A 19,894-nucleotide genomic window follows, 5' to 3' on the forward strand; every position below is an offset into this window, starting at 1 on the left:
CAATTCCCCAAGCTTATATATATATTGTATATACAAGCTTAGCAACCAGAACAGTGGAATGACCAGGACGACCGGTCACTATAACGCACACTGCAGCGGCCAACCAGCCAGATCCGGGCCCTGATTACACCCACAACAGCCCCGCAGCTCCTTTCCTTGGATGGCTCTGCCCCCAACCAATCCCCCCAACCAGGCCCCCCAAACCTCCCACATCTCCCCCACATCAGCCCCCATAGGGGCTGGCCAGCCAGACCCCACCCGTTCACGAATTCGTGCACCAAGACTCTGGTTGAAAATAAAACATAGTATAGACTGAATTATAGCAAACAAATCATATTGTTTAGGAAGAACTACTCAACTTTTTGTTTGTTGTAAAAATGCTTAGGAAAGCCTGACTATACCAATACTTCTAGGAAGTAACCAATCAAGGCTACCCTTCTGCCACTAAAAAGAAAAATCAAAACAAAAAAATTCACGGGCACATAATCACATAAAATCTGCATAAAACAACTATTTTGTTCTACATACACTACACCTATTTGCTTTACTTTTTATACTGAAATAAATTTTTGTAGGCTTTGATTTTACTTCTAAGCAAAAACAACTTTGCTTTCAAAATCTACATTCCAGAATATTTTACCTAAAATAAAAGACATTAATTTTGGAAAAGGCTTTCAAATAAACACTGCTTACTCAGCAGACATCTTTCAAAATCTTCCAACTACATATAATTATGAGTTTTTAATATGCAAAATTTTTATTAAAAAGTTCAACAGTGTATTTTGACTGATCTTTAAAAATAGTATCATAAAGACTTTAGAAGTAAAGTTATTTGACTTGTATATCTCTTTGAAAAACTAATGGATTACAGAAAAGGTACAAATTGAGACATAATCTAATCTAGAACCTAGTGGCCAGTAACAAATTCAAGAAGTGTACTTGATATCCTTAAGAAATAAAAGGTATCAATGAATTATATAAATTGGGGACATCATACCAAAAATTAAGAGAGAAAAAAAAAATGATCTTGCCATAATTAACGTGCTTAGAAAGTTTCTTATTAAATGAACTTTGGAGCCAAAAAAAAAAAAAGTCACATAAAAAGTCCAAATTAAATTGCTTAGCACAAAATTGCTTAATACAATAAACAAATAGTGATTACCTTCAACTGAAACAACTAAGAAAAGAATATATTGAAGTTTCAACTAAATTGTCTCAGTTCCACTGATCCATTAAACAAAAGACTTATTAATCACCTTCTTCAACTGGGCAATCTCTAGTATCATACTAAGCATTCAACCTAGCCTCTAAAACATTATAGAATGTGCTCTTCTCATTCCATTCTTATACACACAATATTCTAGACAGCCTGTGGAAAGGGGGAAGAATCTGTAACAGAAAGGATATCTTAAAAAAACTGATGCAGAGTTCAGATCAGATTCAAAGGCCCAGTAGTCAGACTAAACACAAGTTCACCAACATTGGCCATGGTTTTCACTTTCATTTGTTATTTAAGTGACTTAGGGAAAATGTATTCAAGAGTTATATATTATGGCCAGGACGGGTTTGGCTCGGTGGGTAGAGTGTCGGCCTGCGGACTCAAAAGGTCCCAGGTTCGATTCCAGTCAAGGGCATGTACCTTGGTTGCGGACAAATCCCCAGTAAGGGATGTGCAAGAGGCAGCTAACCGATGATTCGCTCTCATTGATGTTTCTAACTCTCTACCCTCTCTCTTCCTCTCTGTGAAAAATCAATTAAATATATATTTTTTTAAAAAAAGTTATATATTATGATCCTAATTTTCTAATCTATATATATAAAGCCAGCGACCAGAACATCTTAAGGACTGAACCACAGAATGCTATGACACCTACTATGGCCAGCAAACTGCCCAATCAGGAGGTGATGCCCCTCCCCCCAGCCAGCCCTGCCTCTAATTGGACTCTCCCACCCCGATCAAGGGCAGGGCAGCCAGCAAACCACCCAACAGCACATCCCCCTGGCTAGCCCGCCCCTGATCAGCCCGCAGCCCCTGACCCCCAGGTCAGCCCCGCCCCTGATCACCTCCCTCACCTCTTTTGGAGGGGGGGCCAGCTGGCCCATAGCCCCTTACCATGGCTGGCCCAGCACCCAAATGCTCCACCCCCAATCAGGGGCAGGGCCCCTCCCCGAAGAGAGCCCGGCTCCAATCATCACTGATTGGGACCTGGCCCGCCAGCCAACCTCCCGCTGTCTCTTCCTCCCAACAGGTCCAGCCAGATCCACCACGACTGGGGCCAGGCTAGCCTCAGAAGACAATAAAACCACAAATTCTCTTATACTAAGACACAAAGTTTTTTAAATTAAAGTTTGATTTGGGCAGTTTCAACTATTATTAAAAATTAAATTGGTTTAAGCACTAATATCTACCAATCAAAAGTTTCTAGTCTTTAACTTTCAGTGATAGATAACCAAGCACTAGAAAAGGCTTAGACTCACATTTTAGTTGTGATATTAGGCAATGATGTAAAAATGTTTGACTAAGTACACATTGTTGTCAATTACTAAAAAAAAAAGTGGTACATCAACAATGTGTAACTGTAACTAATTTCTTTTTCTCATTCAAAAAAAAACTGTTACTAAATTAATGTTGTGACATATTGGGTCGGCAACTAAGTAATTGCGGGTTTCACACATATATGGCTTCAGTTGAATTTTTAGGTTTGCAGACGTAGTACAAATGTAAAACACATTTTGTTATTTGATAGTTGGCTATTCAGCTGTTAATCAGTAAAAAAAGTTTTTAGATCTGTTTTGTAGTTTTCGTTTGGTGTTCGTTGAAAAATGGAAAATCAAAAGGAACATTTTCGTCATATTTTGCTTTTTTATTTCCGCAAAGGGAAAAACGCATCGCAAGCTCATAAAAAGTTATGTGCTGTTTATGGTGACGAAGCCTTAAAAGAACGGCAGTGTCAAAATTGGTTTGCCAAATTTCGTTCTGGTGATTTTTCACTCAAAGATGAAAAACGCTCTGGTCATCCAATTGAAGTTGATGACGCCCTAATCAAAGCAATAATCAATTCGGACTGTCACAGTACAACACGTGAGATTGCAGAGAAGCTTCATGTGTCACATACATGCATTGAAAATCACTTAAAACAACTTGGCTATGTTCAAAAACTTGATACACGGGTTCCTCATGAACTGAAAGAATCACAGTTAACGCAACGCATTAGCAGCTGCGATTTGCTAAAGAATCATAATGAAAATGATCCATTTTTAAAACGACTGATAACTGGCAATGAAAAATGGGTTGTTTACAACAATATCAAGCGGAAAAGATCTTGGAGCAGGCCAGGTGAACCAACTCAAACAACATCAAAAGCTGATATTCATCAAAAGAAGGTTTTGTTATCAGTTTGGTGGGATTACAAAGGAATTGTCTACTTTGAACTCTTACCACCCAACCAAACGATCAATTCTGATGTCTACATTGAACAACTAACGAAATTAAACAATGCAGTTAAAGAAAAGTGGCCCGAATTGACAAATCGAAAAGGTGTTGTATTCCACCATGACAATGCAAGGCCACACACATCTTTGGTCACTTGGCAAAAATTAATGGAGCTTGGTTGGGATGTTTTGCCACATCCACCATATAGTCCTGACCTTGCACCATCTGATTACTTTTTGTTTCGATCTTTACAAAACTCCTTGAATGGTAAAAATTTCAATAATGATGATGATGTCAAATCGTACCTGATTCAGTTTTTTGCTAATAAAAACCAGAAGTTTTTTGAACGTGGGATTATGATGCTGCCTGAAAGATGGCAAAAGGTCATTGATCAAAATGGGCAATACATTACAGAATAAAGTTATTTAGTTCCATGAATTGGTTTAAAATCCGCAATTACTTAGTTGCCGACCCAATAATTTATTAGAGGCCCGGTGCATGAATTTCATGCACAGGAGCCCTCAAGAAATGTTTGATGCAGGGAGCAAGATAAGCCGGCAGTCGGGCTTCCTTAGTGCTGCCATGGAGGCAGGAGAGGCTCCTGCCACTGCGGTGGCACTTGCCAGCTATGAGCCCGGCTCAGGACTTCTGGCTGAGCGGGACTCACCCTGTGGGAGCTCACCGACCACCAGGGGACAGCTCCTCCACTGAGTGTCTGCCCTCTGTTGTTCAGTTTGCATCATTTCTGGTGGTCAATGCCTGTCATAGTGACCGGTCATTCTGCAGTTCAGTCGATTTGCATACTAGCCTTTTATTTTTTATAAGATTATGCCTTAGAAATATGACAGATATGACATTGTTTTTTTAACACAAAGCTGATAGCAGCTAAACATTTGTAAAAGTGATTTGGGAGGAAGAAACAAGTAGAAGGGTGAGGGGAGGCAGTAGGAATAGCTTAAGTATGTAGGAAATTATAGGGTAAAACAAAATCAAACTTTGCCCTTTCCAAATTTGCTTTAACACTACATAGGCAGTACCTTGGCACTTAAAAGAAAAAAGTGACATAATTCCCAAATCTTTTATGTTTGTCACTTTTCCCAAGGGCTAAACATTTGATTCAAGGTGTCAGCTATTCAAGAACTTGAAATAGCTAATTAAGATAGGACAAGACAGAAATCATTCTGCTGAACAATACTACTATACTCCCAACAGAAACAAAAACAACTCTTGCAGAGATGATGTGTCTTTGGTTAACTGTGCCCTACAGAAATACCTTCCCAGATTCTAACCTAGCTGTGACACTCAGATTTAATCAGTGGAGGGTAGAATCTATACACTGTTTGCATTTTAAAGATCCCCCATGACATTCCAATGAGGGTTGGGAACCACTAGAATATGTGATAGGAATGGGAAGAATGGGAATTTTACTAGTCAGATTCTAATTATTATTCTGTTGGGGGGGAGGAAGCCCAAAAGAATTACTTCTTTCAAATATTAGCATTGCAAAGTGAGTGCTTCTCAGAATTAGAGTGGGAAACATACTGTATCAACCAAATTAGAAGTTATTAATTTGATTTTAAGATTAGCAATAAGAAAAAAAGATAAACTCAATCCTCCTCCCAAAAAATGAATTAGAAAAGGTAATAATAAGGACATAAGATCACAAAATGGAGGTTATCATAATAAAAGAGCATTGCTGGGTACCTACATTTAGATACGAGACACAAAAAAACAAATGAAACTGAACTCTGTATGACAACACTCTAAGTAGTAAGTAGAAATTATAGGAAAAATTTTTTCTACTCGATATAATGAAAAACTATTATACAAATCAATGGAAATATTTAAACAAAACCCAGATCTACCATTCACTGAGAAAGTTATTATAGTGGAATATACAAGTCTGTGTATGTGCCCTTCCATCAGCATTCCAGTGTGCCATCATGATAGGGCCACCAGAGGCACCTATGGCATCTTTGTGTGAAGTGTACTCCAGCAAGACACATTAGGAAAAAAGAGAAACCAGCTTAGAGTACTGGGGGTTCAGAGCCTGAACTGTGCAGCCACACAGCTTGGATTTCACTCGCAACCAAGAACTAAGACTAAAATTACTAACCTCTCTGGGCCTGTTCTTTCATCTATAAAATTGTTCTGAGAGCTGAATTTATAAAGTGCTAAACATTGCCTGGCACAGGATTCTAATGAGATCATCCTACCTAATAAAAGAGCAATATGCAAATTAACTATCACTCCGCTACAAGCACAAGCCACGCCCACCAACCAATCAGAGCAAGTATGCAAATAAACCTAACCAAGATAGCTACAGCCACAGAGAACAGGAGGGAGGCTTGGGTTCCCCAGGCAATGGAGGAAGCCAAGCTTTCTGCCTGTCCTTGCTGGCCTAAGCCTCCACTCAAGGCTACAAAGTTTCAAGTACAGAAGGTAAACAAACCCGAACAAAAATGGCAGCAGCCATGAAGCTGGAAAGAGCAGGAGGCAGTGTTGCCCCTGGCAATGGAAGAAGCAAAATCTTTTGCACACCCTGGCCGGCCCAGGACTCCACTCCAGGCTACAAAGTTTCAATTATAGAAGATACATAAATTTCAAAAGAAATGGCTGCTGGCCATGGAGAGAGCAGGAGGCTTGGCTCCGCTCCAGACTACAAAGTTTCAATTATAGTAAATAAATTCCAGATACCAGGGCCTCTGCTTGGGTCACCAGGGGGCGTGGCCAGCCTGCAAACTACCACAGGCCCCTCACTCAGACCACCCCACACCCCAAGGGAACCCCCACTCTGACCCAGGACACCCTTCAGGGCAAACCAACTGGCCCCCATTCATGCACCAGGCCTCTGTCCTATCTAATAAAAGAGTAATATGCAGATTGATCAACACTCCAACACACAAGCTGGCTGCCCCCATGTGGTTAAAGATCCTGCCCCCATGTGGGCACAAGATGGCCACCACAAGATGGCCAGCAGGGGAGGGCAGTTAGGAGGCACCAGACCTGCAAGGAAGGGCAGTTGAGAGCGGCCAGGCCTGCAAAGAAGGGCAGTTAGAGGCGATCAACCCAGCAGGGGAGGGCAGTTAGGGGTGACAGGCCGGCAGAGGAGGGAAGGTAGGGGCAAACAGGCTGACAGGGGAGCAGTTAGGCATCAATCAGGCTGGCAGGGCAGTGGTTAGGGGTGGATCAGGCTGACTGGCAGAAGTGGTTAAGGGCAATCAGGAAGGCAGGCAGGTGAGCAGTTGGGAGCTAGCAGTCCTGGATTGTGAGAGGGATGTCCGATAGTTAGAGGCAGTCGGACATCCTTTGAGGTGTCCCAGATTAGAGAGGGTGCAGGCTGAGCTGAGGGACACCACCTCCTTGCCCCCATACTGGGCTTCTAGTCGTCTAATATTAAAAAATAACAGAAATGCCCTAGCTAGTTTGGCTCAGTGAATAGAGCGTCAGCCTGAGGACTGAAGGGTCCCTGGTTTGATTCTAATCAAGGGCATATGCATGAGTTGTGGGCTCAGTCCCAATAAAGGTCATGCAGGATCAATGATTCTCTCTCATCATTGATGTTTTTCTCTCTCTCTAATTAATGAAAACATATTTTTAAGAAAAATACGTTCTAAGCAAAAAAACTGTTTACGACTAACCATGAAATGATAAAAATAGCAATGGGAAGTATTTAAAAAAAGAAGAGGGGAAAAAAACAGACAACCAACAAAGAGAACAATGAAGGCATAGAATAGCATGGTCCTGGAAATGAATCCTCTTGGCCAGAGCAAATAAAGTAACAAAAACTGTTGGCCATAAATTTTGCCAGCACCTGCCCAATATTAACCAAATAGTGGGTGAAAAGAAGTGACAGTTATTAGGTCTAGTAATAATTAATGTCGTTTTCTAATACTTTTTTAAATCGAATTTATTTAAACAATACAACAAAATTTAATCAACAATATAGTTGCCGTTGTTTTCTACTACGTGTGCCAAACGCTCAGGAAGCATTTTAATCCCTCTGTTGTAAAATTCTTGTGATTTTGATGCAAAAAATTCGGTCAATGCATTTTGGAGGCATTCTTTATTAAATTTTTTTCCAAGAAGAAAGTTTTGCAAAGAACGAAACAAATGGTAATCGGAAGGGGCAATATCAGGAGAATATGCAGGTTGAGGGAGAACTTCCCATTCCAACTGGCGCAGTTTTTCAGCAGTGATTCTTGCAGTATGCGGTAGTGCGTTATCGTGGTAAAGAATTATGCTCTTCCGATTAATCAGCACGGGTTCTTTTTCTCTTAAAGCTTGGGCTAACCTTTCCAACTGGGCACTATACACTGCACTTGTAATGGTTTGGTTAGATGGTAAAAGTTCATAATGAAGAATTCCTTTAAAATTCCACCAAACACACATCACGTTTTTCGCATGCAAGTCAGGTTTTGGCGTGGGCTGCGGAGCCTCATTTTTGTCCAACCATTGAGGCCGCCTTTTCAAATTAACATACAGCACCCATTCTTCATCTCCAGTAACAATTTGCTCTAAAAACGGCAAACGGTTTTGACGAGAGAGGAGCGAACTGCAAATTGTGACTCTTTGATTACGGTTGTTGTCGGTCAACTCATGAGGAACCCATTTTCCAAACTTTTGGACTTTGCCATGTGCACACAATTGATTGGAAATTGTTTTTTGTGAACAATTTAAAGTTGTCGCAAGCTCTTGTTGGGTAATTTGAGGATTTTGCACCAAAAGAGCTTGAAGAGCTTCTTGATCAAAATTGGACACACGGCCTCGACCACTCTTGTCATCTAACAAAAAATTTCCCTCGCAAAATTTCTCAAACCAACGCCGGCATTTTCTGGCGCTAACTGCATCTTGACCAAGAGCACTACAGATGTTTTTTGCAGCCTCACTTGCTTTTCTTCCTAATTGGAACTCGTAAAGCATGCAGTGCCGAATATGCTCTTCATCCGCCATCTTCTTAGCCCTAGTTTTGCAACAAAAACCAAACCAAACAAACTTTTTCAAGCAAAACTTGTTAATTGCACTTCACATGTTCTGTAGATACCACGTGTTTGAAGGTTATGTCAATACAAGTCAACGCCAAGCAAGATTTGAAACGAATGTTTAAAAACGACATTAATTATTACTAGACCCGATATTATGCATATTTTAAATTAAGAGAAAATGAGCTTATCTTTTAGCTTTCTGATATGATTAATGACCACTGGACATCAAAAATCACTTCTATAATGTAAACTAAAGTGTTTAACTGCAAAAGATGTTTTCACATTTTCTAATAATCCTAAATCATAATATAACTCACAGATAAGTTGGAATGAACAAGTGAATTGTGTATTAGTAATTAGCTTTTAAAACAAACTCATAAACCTATAGACAAAATTACAGATAAAACAAAGGGTTAATTTCCTTAGCTTTTCTAAGTTCTCTAATATTAAAACAAAGAAAGAATCCACTCACAACAAAAGACTTGCCTACTACAAATGAACTCTCTTCAAGAAAACGCAAACCTAGGAGAAAGCCAGATTCTTCTTCAGAAGGCCAAGAAACAATGTAATCTAAAGCCTGCTTTTATCTCAAAGCCAAGTTAACATAGTAGGGCTTTTCTTTTTCCTTATAACTGACTGTAGCATTTATCCTGCAACAAACAGAACTGTGAAGAGAAAAAGAGATAGAAGGTAGAGAAAAAGGGGAAAATGTTTTATTAACCTCTCTATCAAACATTGTTAATATTATAAGTTAGCCCTTTACAACAGTAGAACAAAATTTACTAAAATATATCTATAATAATAAAAGTGTAATATGTTAATTAGCCTGGACGTCCGTGGAGGCAGTTTGGGGCTGAGGCAGAGGGCAGCCGCCTCAGGCCCTTGCACTAATTTCTTGCACCGAGTCTCTAGTAAATAAAGACCCCTGCTTTCCCAGAGTTTAAATTCCAGGAGAATTTAGAATTAGGTTGCACATAGTTGGTGACAACTGCTATTAAAAAAAGTAAAAGTCTGAATTGGGGGAGGGGACTCCGGAATGGAGAAGGGAAGGAGTTGGTGCCTCCAGGCTGCAATAGTTAAGTAGAATGCTCAGAACTGGTTTGTATTTCAACAGGAGAGCTGGCAAGATATCAGGAAGCTATTGCATATTCTCTGTTCTGTATGTATGCAGGCAGTCATGGATGCAAATGTGCCTTATCTTGAAGTTGTCACTTAAGTGTTAGTACCTAGAACATCTACATTCACAAAACAGGTCATTTATGTTTCAATTACTCCAATTTTTCTCTGAAAGATCTGTTCTTGCCTATATCCTATATGTTATAAAGCTGTAATTCCTAGGACAGATATTAGCCATTATAAGTGATAGGTTTAGCACTGTAGTTTTATGGAGGCCATCAGAAAAATTATCAAATGCAAAGGAGAAGATAAGCTAAATAAGAGAAACTTTCATAATTGTTGCCCAGAGCTGTTCAAAGTATTTTCCATATAAGCATTCTTACAAAATTAACATAAAAAAGCTTTGAACTTTTTCAAGACACATGATACTGGAAAACAGAAAAATACCACTGAAATGAAATATCTGGTCACTTAAAGTCCTACTACAGTTTAGACAATAGACTCAATGTTTAAATATCTAACAAATGCCTACACTTTTGTACCTTGTATTACATACATTTATTTACCTACCATTACTACCTTAAAATACCTACTTGGTAAAAATAACAAAACACAAATGTGGATATAGACCAACACTTCTTCAAATACTTAAGAACCTCTGGTCTTGTCTGTTTTTCCCCATTGTGTTTCATATTCTTTAGTAGAGGAAAAAAGTGAAACTTGTTTGTGAAAACCCACAAAGCCAGAACTATAAAGACTGGCTGAACTTTTTTTCAATACCTTCAATTTGTAAATACCTGGAAAAAACTAATAATGTCTTTATAATTTATACCTCTTGTCATATCTAAAACATAATTCTGGACTCCAGTGAGCACTAAATGAGATTGACAGAGGGGGATATTTGTGAAGGTAGGGGAGTTGAAACAAAATCTTACCTCTTCCGTATTGGAGGGGAAATAGCCCAGAAAATATCTTTCCCACAAAGGGAATGAAAATTTGTTGGCCTCTAAAGCTCAAGTCCTGGCTAATCAATCAAATGAAAAGAACTACCACTTAATGAGTCAGACTCAACTAGGAGGAATCACAAAAATCTAAGTAGGTCACACCTGTAACCTGTTTACTCAGAAGGATATAGGACAGAAAGGCTATCAGGGTAGTTAGTATCAAGCCAAACAGGTCAGCACAACATGCAACCCAGGAGTCTTTGTACACCTCCCTCCTACCACCATGGGATAACTCAGGTAAAGGGGGCTGTAACTCACGGAAGGGTGCAGAAGTTGCACTGGCTTAGAAACCCCAACCTCCACAGTGAAACTAATACCTATATATTTAAAAGCCTAAGAAACCAGCCGGCCATTCTACTGTCAGACTGGCCTGCAGCTATGATGCGCACTGGCCACCAGGGAGCAGACGCTCAATGCAGGAGCTGCCAAGCTGCAGTGACTTGGCAGCTATGATTCTCGGTTGACACACCTGATTCCAGGGTATGCCAATCGAGAACCGCCCTCTCGCAATCCAGGACCCCTTGGGGATGTTGGAGAGCCAGTTTTGGCTTAATCCCCACAGGCCAGGCTGAGGGACCCCACTGGTGCACAAATCCGTACACTGGGTCTCCAATCATCTTATTAGAGTCTCACAGGCATAGCTTCCAGGGGATTCAACCCAACACGGGACATACACAGTCATAAGAATGAAACAAACCTTCCCATCAGGTATTTACTCCCACTCAAATGCAGCCCCACGTTGGCTGGTAATATTGTTGACATTCTACCTTTATGCTTCAAATGAAACAGCTAAATGTCAGTTAAACCAAGGACATTTAACCTTATTAGGAGAAAAAGTTTGATGAACCCTTTCCTCAAAACACACCTGGGTCCTCATCCTACTCTGTCTCTACGATGCCAGGGTCTTGGGCCTATAACTTCGGCTTTTATGGGACTGGTTCATCTCCTATAAGCAATGACTGGATTATAACCTCGGATATCCTTTGAAGCCTTTTAAAAAAGGTACATGCCCTTGACCAGAATCAAACCTAGGACCTTTCAGTCCGGCAAGCCGACGTTCTATCCATTGAGCCAAACCGGTTAGGGCAACTAACTAGTTCTTGAAGTGCTATATAGATTTGTCTGGGTTTTTTGTTTGTGTTTTTAGAACTTAATACATTCAGAAATAAAGGACTTCACTGGATGGGAATAAGGTTAAATTTAATTAATTTGCATAATAAGTATTCATAAGAGAGCCTGGAACTTTAGAAAGCGTAATCCTCCTACCTTTGGAAGTTTACCAAAGTATTGGGAGGCACAAAAGCACCACAGCCATTGCTGGAGTAAATTTTATGCTACTTGTGGCTTGATATTCACTACTCAAGTCAGTAGTCGGAAAGTTATCTTTCTTGGCTCTTCCTTCTGTCTCCTTTGTTGGCCATAACAACCATTAAAATTTTGTCAATTCTTCTTCATAAATATCAATGTACACTGCCCTTGCATCCCGTCATCGACATTCTCAATCCATTTCCTCTGTAATTTTGATGAAGTCTAAAGCCCCAATTACAGCCAAGCATCACAAAACTGATTATCTGAAAATTCAGCTTTTTTCTTTTGCTTTTTTAAATTTTGAAGTGAAAGAGGCAATAGTGGGTTTCTTTGTTGGATCACTGCTTAGTTGTCATTTACATAACAACTATTAGTTGCCTTCTTGCTTACATAATCCCAATTTTATTCAAAGCAGCAGCTTGTACAGATACTCACTTTCCCAGCCTTTCTTACAGCCCTAGGAAACAGACACTGGGGAGGACTAAGCACCGAGTGGGAGAGGCCCTGAGAGTAGCCATTTTCCACTGAGGCAAGAAGACTGAAGGAAGTCCTCCCACTAAGGAAAACGGAATAAACAATAGCAACTTCCTGCCTCTACATACTGCATAAAATAGTGGTCTCCTGTAACTTGAAGCCATTTGGACATCCTTATCCCTCTAGGGGGTTCAAAGCAGGCCTCTCCAAGAGGTACAACTTTGTGATGTGAACTGTTTTGAGCTCAAGGCTCCCTTAAAGAATTTAAATTAGGGGCCTTACCCATATCTATATGAAAGAGCAAACTAATAATTACTGAACATCTGCTCTTGTTATCTCTTGCAAAGACCTTCCTCCCCTCTCAAGCCCCAAGGAAACTTAGCTCATTCCTTACTCGGAATGCCTTACATACCTCAGTCTAACTCTGTCTTTGAACCTCTCTCATTCATGTCATGTAGGGTTTCTGACTCTGTCTTGCATGTGGGGTTCTCATGCATACATATGCAATAAAATTTGGTTATTTTCTCTTGTTAATCTCTCCCACATAATTTTAATTATTAGACCACCTGAAAGAACCTTGAAGGCAGAGAAGTCTCTTCCTCACCTATATTCTTATATATGTCCCCAAAGCATTTCAAACTTAGTTCAACTCCCATTTCAGACTGGTTCCTCTTCCTATATTCTCTACCTCTGTCTATGGCTCCATCCTCCCACTAACTCAGCTAAAAACAATGGCTTTCTCCTCTTTCATCTCCTATAGTTAATCAATCGCCAAACACCATTACATTCCATCTCGTATGTTTTTAGTCCTCCAAACCTCATAACTATGACTTCAGATAGGCTTATATCCTCTAGCTAAATTTTAGACCATCTAAATCCTACTTAAGCTCTGCCACCATTGTAGATATTCTTTTATATGCCTGTCTCCCTTCAATAAAAAGTATCTATCTTGAAAGATTCCTTATTCATCTTTGTAATACGAGATCCCTAAAGCAAAGCATGGAAAACATAGTAAAATGCATCCCTCTCACAGACTAGTGGTTAAAATAAAGACCTTATTCATACAGGTATTAAAAAAATCGATGACAAAATTGTTGTGTTGTTTTCATTCCCTCATAAAATCAATTTTGGGGCAAATACAAATTATATCTGATGCAAAGCATACCTGAAATTCTGAAAACTAAAAGTATTATTTGGTTCAAAAGATAAAGAAAAAGAACTATGACCAATTATTTAACAGCTTATCTCTGAAATATTATATGAACCAAACATACTATCATAACTATTGCATCTAGGTAGGGCATTTTAAAAGCATATTAATGCAGTGCTACTTTGTTACAAATGCAATTGCTGTTAAAAGGCATTTCTTTCATTTGCTCTTTTAGAGTGTGTTTGATTTTGATCCTTTTGATTTCCTTAGGCCAGAGTAGAGAAACTGGGAAGGAAGGCAAAGAACTTCATAAAAAACAAGTTAAGAGCAGCCAGTAGCTCACTGAGAAAGGAGCAACAGGTTTTTGCTATTTTCCTTCATTGTTCTATAGACAAGAAACTAAACAGACTACTCCTAAAAATCAGACAGCTTACAATAGGCAAATTTGATCCCAAAATCCTAGAAAGACAGACACATGTGCTCTCCCGGCATTCTAATACTACAGGTTCATTGATGGCTACTATGAAATTATATCCCTAGATCATATCTCCTATAACTTTTATTTCTTGCTTTCCCCTCTCCTAATAATGTGAACATTTCATGGATATGTCCTTATTCTGCCCCAACCACACCAAATTCTCTCTTTTTATTTAATAACTTAATCCTATGCAAGTCCATTTCATGTGTAAACCTTACAAAATACAATTGCCAGAAACAAATGTCTGGTTCTTTACTATTTTTTCAATTATATTAGTACAACCCTTATTAATATTTACAATGCTTTCCATTCTCAAATTCATCCTTTTTTTTTTTTGTACCAAAAACTACATAGAACTACTAAGAATACTGTGACCCCACCACTTCCTGAGCATGAGACATTTAGCTTATTATTCTAAACTTGTTTCCTCGTCTGTAAAGTGAGGATTTTAACACTACTCACAGAGGGATGTTGTTTTGACATTAAATAAGTTAATACCTATCAAGCATGTAATAGTACCCGAGATATAAAAAAGCAATTTATGACAGTCATTGTTATTTTACTGGATTGTATGTGTGATGGAACACACTGAGCTATCCTTTAATAGAACCACAGATTTACTGAATTAAGTGGTTAATATACCCAATCTAAATATCTAGAATATTTTGTTTTCATGAATGTTTTTATTTTATTTTTAAAAATGCAACTTTGCTTTTAAGAAGTCTGCTTGCTATTAGCATTCTGAAAATAAGGTATCATTTCTGGATTAAATATTGGATGTAAAATTAGAAGGGGGGGGGTGATTATTGGAGAGGGAAGCAAGAGTGGTTCAAGATTTTTGACCTTTAAGAAATAATACCAAATCTTAATCAACATCACAACCAATCTATAGCAGGTAATAAATTAATCAAATGTCCATGTTTTAAAGAAATATCACTCTAATATTACTATTATTATTCCCTGACTTCCAAATAGTAGCTGAGAAGCAATGAAACTAATGCCTAATTCAGCAACACTGAATTCCCAGGTAAGATTTACTTTCAGTGATAGCAAATAATAGATAAATTTAATAAGGCTTCATTAAGCCTTTTCCATAATTATATAGTATTTTAAAATAGTACCTTTATTTTGGTTTTGAATGTCATGTAATTACTGAATATCTGTGTAGTCTGAAATTACTTTCCTTCTAGAAAGAACATCAAAAAAATTTAAAACGTTGTTAAATAACATGCAGTTTCCCATTCCTAGAATTTCCTTTCAGGGAGTGTAAGCTCTTAATTCTCCCTGATGTTTGCTACCCTGGACAATTTAATGAGCTCTATAAATTCTATTAATATTAACCTTATCTGGTGTTACACTAAGTTGTTAACAGTTTGATTCAGTCTAACTTCGAATGCCACCAGTACAGTGACTAATTTTCTAATCTGAAAGCAAATCAGCAAATCCCACTTGGAGCTTTAATAAATTTCACTTTATTTCCATGTCATTGATTGGAAAATAAAGTAAAACTGAAAATTTTATTCAAAGGGCAGGAAAACAATATTGAAGAGCAGATTGGGTTCAGTATAAGATGAATGTAAACCAAGAACCACTGAACTCTGACCCAATCAATTTGCCAATTTTCATAGGAATCTAGGGACAGTGGTTATACATCTTAACAGTATATAAATTTAACTATTCTCTTTTTTCTTTTATCACTGTTCTTAGCCAAAAATTCAGAACATAGTTGTAGAGTGTTCAAGCCATAATTACTGTTAAGCCACATTCTAAGATACTGGTTCCATGCCAGGCCACATAGAAGGTCTGTTTTTTCAAAATTACTGATCTCTTCAAACTCTAAAGTGTTCTTGAATATTTATTCACAGTATATTTAAGAACCATGGACTTTTACACTGTAAAAGGAGGGAAAATTGTCTATTTGCAAGCCAGACAGGTCAGCACAGGTGCAAAAACTTCTGGAATTGCTTCAAGCTCCTAGTCCCAAAGAAATTGTCATAATGGAAAATGACTTGGCAGAAGCTGGTTATCCTTGCAGTCCAACTCAGACATGTATTCCTAGACAGAGTTTAAAACTACAAGGACACAGAAAATAGCAGACTTTCATTCAAAGTATATCTAGAATGACCCTATTAGCTAATTTGATCCACTAGTTATGAAATCACACACACACACACACACACACACACACACACACACACACACACAGACAGCTTGTTTCTGCCCACAGTTCCTGGCACAGAGCAACTAAAGCCCTTGTAGTTTCCTAACAATAAGAGCACTGGGAACACCTTTTGTTCTAATATTTGGTCTTTGACCCTGATTTCTGACACAGCTCCTAAATTCCTTGGAATTTGCAAGCCATTTTCTCTAGTGAGGGCTAGCCCACTCTTGGTGGGCTCCTGGGTAACTACTTCAGGGTGGGTCTGGTCACCAGAGACCAAGCCATGATTAGAAGCTTGGAATTTTCCACTCCACCTCCCTCCAATCTCCTGGGAAGGGGTGAGGGACTGGTCATTGTGCTAAGAATTGGTATGCCCTTGTGATAAAGCCTCCCTTAAAATGTCAAAAGTATGGGGGGATTCAGAGAGCTTCAGGATCACTGAATATATGGGGGTAGTGGGACTGTGATGCCCCCAGTCAGGGCATTGAAGCATTGTATTCACCCTCCCCCCACACCTTGCCCTACACATCTCTTCCATCTGGATGGTCATCTGTATCTTTTGTCATGTCTTTTATAGTAAATGGGTAAGTGGTTCCCTGAGTTCTGTGAGCCATTCTAGCAAATTATCGAACCTAAGGAAGAGATGATCACGAGAACTCTGATTTTATAGCCAGTCACTCAGAAGTAACAATCTGGGACTTGCAGTTGGCATTTGAAGTGAACCCTTGACTCAGGAGATCTGATGCTAACTCCAAATATTAATACTGAACTGACTTCTTTGATACTCAGATGGTGTTGCAGAAAATAAAAAAATACCACACATTTGGTAAGAAGTGTTTTGTTTGTAAAGGAAAACACAGGTATGCTTTTTTTTTACAGTTCTTAATATTTCTCCTGCCAATAAGCCTCTGTGTTCCTATGTTTTCTTTATGTCAGTCTACAATAATTTTCTCCTTCAAGTGATTTTTCAAAGACCTTGTATTTCCCTAAGATATTATCAAGGGCATTTTATTTAAGAGTTGAAGTAAGTCAGTACATTGTGTCTACATCTAATAGATCAAGGAAGACACAAATAAACATATAATGGTTAACCACTAAGAGAATCATTGTTGTAGACCTAACCTGAGGGGTGAGGCTAGTAAAGAAGAACCCCCGCCCCTTTTTTTTTCTTTCATTTTATTAAATGCATTTATTACTTCCATGGTAAAAATAAAATAAATTTTAAAAGTGCTGAAATTTCTGATTTTCTAGGTCACCCAGGATATGGGAAACAAACTTTAGTTATAAATAAAACAAACAATAACTACACATGCCTTTTACACACCCCCATCACTGGGCATCTTTGACAATCTAAAAAGATTTAAGGTGAATTTAGATAGGCATATTTTAAGTATGGAATTTTGCCGCATAAGATTTAAAATTTAGATAATCACTAGTATAAAATAAAATTTTAGCTTCTGTTAAATGATGTAAAATGTCCTTTCCAATTAAGGCTAAAATTTTTATTCAAAGTCATGACTAGAGTCCTAGACAAAATTAAAATGTGACATGTCATACCCTTTCATTGATCAAAGCAAAGCCCATTAAACCAATGGGGAAGGAGAAAGTAAAGAGAAAGACTTTAGGAAGACTTTGAAAATATCTGTTTGTGAATTCACATATTAGGCTTGATGGTGTGTTCTTCATTAATTTGATTACTGTGTATTGGGTGTCTACTAATCATGGCAGGCATCATTTTAGAGGCTAAGGGACAGAGTATTAAAGAAAACCCCTTGAGAGGAGAAACCAAGATGGCGGCATAGGGTAGACACCAGAATGCAGCCTACCACAACAAATTTGAATTTAGAACTGAAAAACAGGGGAGGCATTGCCCTGAAGGGCCAGACGGCTGGCTGAGAGGAGGCTCTGCCATCTGGGAAGGAGAGAGAAGGCACGCTGAACCTCAGGAACTGTGAAGGTACAGAGAACTGTGTGCGCGAAAAGGCGCTGGCTTAATCCCGGTGCGGAGAGGAAGGGCCGGACCGAGATTGCTGCTGGCTTACTCCCTGCACGCAGAGAGGGCGGGCCGGGCTGAGTTCGCTACTGGCTTACTCCTGGCGCGGAGAGGGCGAACAGCTAACGCGGCTGGCTTTCTAGTCCCAGAGGAAAACAGAATCACCCTATTGCTCTGATAAACGGCCCCAGACAGGGAGAGGCCAGACTGTCAGGCAGTGGGCAGAGATCTCTTGGAGGTGTGTGAAGCCAGAGGCCATTACTGTGGGACTTGGGGAGGAGCCGAAGGGAAAACAAAGTTTGTCTGCACCAACCCGAGACTCCGCCCTACCTGTGGCTGAGCACAGAAGCTCTCCCAGAGGCTGGCTTTCTCTAAGGAGGGACTTGCAGGAATCCAAAGCTTGTCTGCACCTTTACCAAAGAGGTGCGCTCGCGCCTGCAACCAATCTTCCAAAACTCTCCACGAACAGGACTTTTCTAAGGCGAGACTGACAGGGAACCAAAGATTGTATGCGCCACCCCGAGACCCCGCCCTATTCAAGCAGAGTACGGAAACCCTCCTAGCTGAGACACTGCTGATCCTCACAGCCAATTGGCTTGGAGATCAACACTTCCCAGTGATACCAACAATAAGCAAGGCTTAACAACAAGACTGCACACACAGCCCACAAAGGGCTACACCAAGACTGTCCACTGCAGGTAACTGGGAAGGCTGTGCTACTGGGCTCTACCAGAACACCTAGCACACAAAGCTATTCCATCAAATCAGGGAAACAACTAAAATGCAGACAAGAAGAAGGACACAAAGGAAGGAGATGGAGGAAAAGAAAAGATTGGACATTGAGTTCAAAACTACAGTTATAAGGTTATTCAACAATATCCTAAAAAAGGCCGATAAAATAAATGAGACCTATGAAGATATGAAAAGGGAGCAACTAGAAATAATAAGGGATCAACAAGAAATGAAGAAAACATTGTCTAAAATAAAAAATATTATACAAAGACCTAAAAACAGACTGGAAGATCGCAAGAATCAAGACAAAGATTTAGAACACAAAGAGCCAGAGGACACTCCTCTGCAGAAGGGAGAAGATAAGAGAATCCAGAAAGTTGAAGATAGTGTAAGAAACCTCTGGGACAATTTCAAGCGAACCAACATCAGAATTATGGGGATTCCAGAAGAGAGCGAGCAAGATACCGAAAGAGTACTAGAAGAAATAGTGACAGAAAACTTCCCCCACCTGGGGAAAGAAATAGACTTACAAGTCCAGGAAGCCCGCAGAACCCCAAACAAAAAGAATCCAAGGAGGACCACACCAAGACATATCATAATTAAAATTACAAGAGCAAAAGACAAAGAGAGAATATTAAAAGCAGCAAGAGAAAAGCAGGTAGTGACCTATAAAGGAGCACCCATAAGATTGTCAGCTGATTTCTCAACAGAAACCATGCAGGCCAGACGGGAATGGCAAGAAATATTCAAGGTGATGAATAACAAGAACCTACAGCCAAAAATAATCTACCCAGCAAAGCTATCACTCAGAATCAAAGGACAGATAAAGAGCTTCATAAATAAAAAAAGCTAAAAGAGTTCATCACCACCAAACCAGAATTATATGAATTGCTGAAGGAGGTTACTTAGGAAGAGGAAGAAGATAAAGATAAAAATTATGATCACCAAATACATAGCTATCAACAAGTGAATCTAAAAACCAAGGGAATTTAAAAATCTGATGAACAATATTAACTGGTGAATATAATAGAATCAGAGGTATGGAAGGGGAGTGGACTGA

At 39.2% G+C, this 19,894-nt stretch overlaps 1 protein-coding gene across 8 annotated transcripts in view; it reads right to left on the reverse strand.

The window, feature by feature from the left end:
• Positions 1–19,894, reverse strand: part of TBL1XR1 (TBL1X receptor 1) — a 153,394-nt gene that overhangs the window by 74,204 nt on the left and 59,296 nt on the right. The window contains exons 1-2 of one of the 8 annotated variants that reach the window (XR_006742045.1): positions 8,941–9,083; positions 4,723–4,726 (exon numbers count right to left, since the gene is read on the reverse strand). The exons of 6 other annotated variants lie outside the window; for them this stretch is intronic. The gene's annotated coding sequence lies outside the window, so the exon portion shown is untranslated. Of the gene's footprint in view, positions 1–4,722; positions 4,727–8,940; positions 9,084–19,894 lie in introns of those variants that run through there. One more of the 8 variants, XM_036448134.2, reaches the window with a different exon arrangement.

This window comes from Pipistrellus kuhlii, unplaced genomic scaffold, assembly GCF_014108245.1.
Source record: "Pipistrellus kuhlii isolate mPipKuh1 unplaced genomic scaffold, mPipKuh1.p scaffold_m20_p_2, whole genome shotgun sequence".
Lineage (NCBI taxonomy): Eukaryota > Metazoa > Chordata > Mammalia > Chiroptera > Vespertilionidae > Pipistrellus > Pipistrellus kuhlii.